Genomic DNA, 5,319 nt, shown 5'->3' on the forward strand with positions numbered 1-5,319 from the left:
CCTGGGCACGCGCGTCGGCAGCGGTAACGGCGCAGGGGCACGCGCGGCGGCCTGTTTGGGCGGCGACCCGGGCGACGGCGACTTCGCACAGACGGGGGGCCGACATGGAGACGGCGTGGATGCGTTAGGGTTCAGGGTCGTGTCTTTTTCCTTCCTCCAACAACTGTCGACGCCAACGTCGAGACGTGTGGGCATACGACGGCGACGTACGGCGACGGGTGCGGGTACGCGGGTGGGCGTACGTACATCGACGGGTGCGGCATACGCGGGCGGGCGTATGACGTCGCGCGCGGACGTACAGCGTCGGGTGCGGCATACGCGGGCGGGCGTATGACGTCACGCGCGGACGTACGGCTTCGGGTGGGTATTCCTATACCTAACGTGAAATTACCATACTATCCACTATACGTTTCAGGGGTTATACCGAAGCACTCCCCATTTAATAAAGCTCTCTAACTTCCCCGGGAAAAAAGCCCACGTCTGCACGCATGCATCGCGCCAAAGAGCTTGCACGCATGATGGGTAACGGGTCGCTCCAAATCCGCGAAACGAATCGGTCAAACGGGCTGAAAGCAAGAATTCTCAGAGTCATGAGCGACTTCAATTATTTCTTGTTCCAGATTACAAAGACCAATTTTTTGCATCTTTCGATCCGTTCTCTCTTTCTATCTATGATGATAAAAAATGTGGACGTCCTGCGCGTACGTAAACGGCGTACAAGGATCGATCTCTACGTAGACGGCCACCAGCCATGCAGCAGAGTGCAGCAACAGTTGTCATCTACTCCTCCGTGCAAATCCGTTGGAGCTCGCCTAGCATTGCTTGCACCACGCTCGAAGCGACCGTCGACCGGCCGGCACGTACGACCTACGTGCGTACGCGCGTCGACGATCGATGGAGCTCCGGCCAGCCGTCTGCCAGGCACGGACGGCCGGGCACCGGTATGGCATGGCCCGCATGCAACGCAACGCTCGCGATCGCGACCGGCTAGCGGACGTACACACGCCCGTGTGGTCGCCGAGCTTTCCACAACGCACGCAAGCTTTCCCTCCTCCACTCCCCGCCGTTGCCTTCGCTTCCTTCTTTGTGGACTGTGGTGGTTAATTGTGGCGATTGCAAGCCACCTCCCGGCGTTCGGCCTCTCTCTCTCTCTCTGCGAGTAGAGCGCCATCATTGGCCATTACACCTCAAGCTACGTACACACTCCTCACATGGCGCTATCATCGATCGACCCGGCCGGTACTATAGTTGCACACAAGTGATGACTCACTAAGCACATACTCCCTCCGTCCGGAAATACTTATCCTCAAAATGGATAAAATGAATCTATCTATAACTAAAATAAGTCTAGATACAACCATTTCAAGGACAAGTATTTTCGGATGGAGGGAGTAGTACCCATACATCGACGCCGTGCAACTTTTATTTTGCGTGTGTCCTTCCAGACGCACCAACCAGCCTGGCAGAAACAGAAAACCGATGAACATCACAATTAACTGACACGTACTTCCTTCGTCTGGAAATATTTGTCATCAAAATGAATAAAAGGGGATGTATCTAGACGCATTTTAGTTCTAGATACATCCTCTTTATTCATTTTAATGTCAAGTATTTTCAGACGGAGCGAGTACTGCGTACTATGCCAGCACCGCAACGCAAGCGTGCAACTCGTGATTCGTTTGATGAAACTAAAGATGCATGCATGCTTGTTTTTTCCATCAGGGATTCGATTGCACGGTTGAAACTAATCAACACAAGCATGCATATGCATGAATGTGTCGTACTACGACCACCGTAACAAAAATGCACAACATGTGCGTGGTAGTTAACAATAATGCTGCCGCTGGAAGGCTTTTAAAAAAGGGGGTTTGTGGCCGGCCGGGCGGTCTTAATTTGGACTGATTTTTTGTACCATGTGCGTGGAGAGTCTGAGAGCCGGATGATTGCAGAATCGACCACATGGTGTTGCATATGGTGTCGTACGAGGGATTCATCAATATGGGGCATGGCTTTTGCTGTCCTTTTTTATCAACTGTATCTGTCGGCCTAGCCCACTCGTGCAACATCTCTGTTGTGTATACAGAAACCTCCGTTTCCCTTCAAGTACAAGGATCAGGTGCCTTGTGCTTTATTCGGTGTGCACTGCTGCTACACCCCAGCCGGGCCCTCCCCGGCGACCTTGCCGTCCTGCTGCAGGTCATGTTAATCAGTTGGTTTTCATGATCACCAGAGCAAAGCATAGCGTAATCTTCACTTTTTTCAGAAGGAAGTTTCAGGCCTTCATCTCTGTTTGATTTCACCTCCCGGCTTTCTCTGTAGCTAAGCAAGCTAGCAGGTGATGGCAAATTACCTGCTGATCGACACGATTTACGCGGCAATCGTCGGTCGTAAGGTCCAAATGAATTGAGCTGTACCCATTATTGACGGTGGATGGACAACTGGCCTGCAAAGTTATGCCGGAGTTGAACACGTTTGTGAAGACTGCTGTCGACGCCGCATGCAGATTTTCTGAACCGCCGGATGACTCTGCCGTACGACCTTTCTTCTTCATGGTAACGTGCGCCGTACCTTTGTGTGATCGATGTTCTTCCTTTCTTCTGCTTTGGTAACGTCAAGTCAATCCATCATTACAGCGAAGAAATTTCCGCCATCACCTTAAGTTTGCCATTTCACCGACACGTACGTACATAGATATACTGTGGGTTTCGTCTTGGCTCGCAAATGGAGTGTGGATCGTGATTGTGAGATCATCCATGGGCCCGGCCGGGCAGCGCGTTAATTAGTTACTGCCCCCGAGACGCCATTGTCGCTGCCGCCACGAAGCAAACAGGAAAACGATCCATCGACACCGATCCATAGTCCAGCACCAGCAACATCCATCGAGCTTAGTAAAAGACCTTTTAGATCAGTACGTAGGCCCTGTTTGGTTCATAAGTCTTAAGATTTTTTTAGTCACAACTTATAAATCCCAAATCCCTAAAAAGTCCCTACCTGTTTGGTTTCTGGGACATATAAGTCTCTATAAGACCATATTACAACTATAAGTCCCTATAAATCCCTTCTTGAGAGTCTTATTTCATAAGTCCCAAATGGCCACTTTAAGTCCCTATAAGTCCTTCCTGTCTGGTTTAGATGGGACTAATAGAAACCTTTTTAAGTCCCTAAACCAATAACTCTCTGGAAACAAACACCCTCGTAATAAGCACTGGTGCGAAGTGATGACACCGCGTTAATTTCTCCTTCCCGCTTCTGGAACGGCAGTGCAGCTCCACCCGTCGCCGTCGGCGGCCAGCCGCTGTCAGTCAGTCAGGCTGACAGACAGACAGGAGCGACCCGATTTTTTACCACATTTGCATCGCTTCGATTTGACTAGGTCGGAGCGATGTCTGGGGCGCGCCGAGTCCATCCATCCATCCATCTCTGTATCTGGACGCGCACCGGCACAGTGGACGGGACGTTCTTTGGCCCCCATGCACGCGTACCAGATGGAACGTGAAGGTCGGCAGGGGCAGGCGGGCCGCTGGTTCCCGCGACGCGATCGTGGAGGTAAATCGGCCGGTGATTATTTGACGATCAGTTAGCTGGAGCATGACCTGATGAGCAATGATCTCTCCTTCTCAGCGCAAAAATCATGCGAGTTGTTTCGTAATCGAAACGCATTATTAGTGCACTGCCGTGACGCGATTCTTAATTGCAGAACACGCAGGTCCATGGCCGCATTAATGGGCTACCGTTGGGTGCTTAATTAGCAGTGTCGCGCTTTATCAGCAGTGTCCGGCGAGCTAGCAAGTAGCTGGGCTCTCGGAGAGGAAAGAAGGGCTCCCTTCTTGTGAAGGAATGTCACGTCCCCAACAAACCCCATGATAAGAGAGAAACACACACGTACCTTCTCGCTTCTCTCCCTAACACAGTGCCCGGGCATGTCTCTGGCTCTCTGCCCCCCTCCCCTCCGCACGACCGGCGCGTGCTATTTTATCCCGCAGGTGTCTTGACCTCCAATCCATTGCCTCTTCGCCTTGCTTGGAACCTACTTGATCGCTGCCTCACCTCGCTCACTCACTCCTCTGTCCTCTCTCTCTCTCGCCGAGTGAGCTTGCACTTCTTCACACGCACGCTTCCCCCATATATACCCACCAGGCAGCCATCCATCGGGAGGAAGCAACCGTCCATCGATCATACCGATCGACATTCCCTCCGTCCATCCGCGTTGCCTTGTTCGTCGAGTCGTCGTCGGCGTAGCTAGCTAAGAGGCCAGGTAGCCGGCTGCAGAGAGGAATCAACAGAATGGAACGTCCATCGTCCGGCGGCGTGGGCAGCCCAAGCTCCGCAAGGGGCTGTGGTCGCCCGAGGAGGACGAGAAGCTCTACAACCACATCATCCGGCACGGGGTCGGCTGCTGGAGCTCCGTCCCGAGGCTGGCCGGGCTGAACCGCTGTGCCAAGAGCTGCCGCCTCCGGTGGATCAACTACCTCCGCCCTGACCTCAAGCGCGGATGCTTCTCGCAGCAGGAGGAGGACCACATCGTCGCGCTCCACCAGATCCTCGGCAACAGGTATGGCCGCCCGCCCGCGCAATGCATTCGGTTCGTATTCTTTTCGCACTGCGGAGAACGCGGGAGAACGCGGGACAACATGTTGATGCGTGTCGTGTCGTGCCTCGTGTGTGCGTGCAGGTGGTCTCAGATCGCGTCGCACCTGCCGGGCCGGACGGACAACGAGATCAAGAATTTCTGGAACAGCTGCATCAAGAAGAAGCTCCGGCAGCAAGGCATCGACCCCGCCACGCACAAGCCCTTGGCCGCCGCCGACACGGCCACATCAGCATTGCCGGACATGGAAAAAGAGGACCATAAGCCCCTTGCCGCGGCGGCCGGCAGCAGCCTCGCTACGAAGCAGCCGTCCGTGTTCGACCCGTTCCCGGTGTGCGTCGACTACGGCGCCGGGTTCGCCGACGGCCTCGGCGCGGCGAACGCTGCGGCACTGTACGGCCAGTTCGGAAGCGGCAAGGAGGACACGGACGACGACGCCGGGTTCGGCGCCGCGGACTACAGCTGCGTGCTGGACGTCCCGGAGAACCTGGGCTACGGGGAGAGCTCCAGCAACAGCAGCAACCGGAACTACAGCGGTGAGGTGGGCAGCATGCTCGACGGCGAGGCGGGAAGCGTGCTCGATGGCGAGGTGCTACACTGGGTCAAGGCGGAGCCGGCCTTCGCGGAGATGGAGCGGCAGCACGACGTGCTGCTGGAGTATGACTTCTCGCTGCCCTGCCAAGAGCAGAGCCTCCTCGCAAATTTCGAATTCAACTTGGAACAGTACTTCT

General features: G+C 54.6%; 1 pseudogene; it reads left to right on the plus strand.

The window, feature by feature from the left end:
- Positions 1–3,923: 3,923 nt before the first annotated feature.
- Positions 3,924–5,318, plus strand: LOC119350755 (annotated as a pseudogene).
- Position 5,319: the final 1 nt, after the last annotated feature.

The sequence above is a fragment of the Triticum dicoccoides genome, chromosome 1B, assembly GCF_002162155.2.
Source record: "Triticum dicoccoides isolate Atlit2015 ecotype Zavitan chromosome 1B, WEW_v2.0, whole genome shotgun sequence".
In the NCBI taxonomy this organism is placed as follows: domain Eukaryota; kingdom Viridiplantae; phylum Streptophyta; class Magnoliopsida; order Poales; family Poaceae; genus Triticum; species Triticum dicoccoides.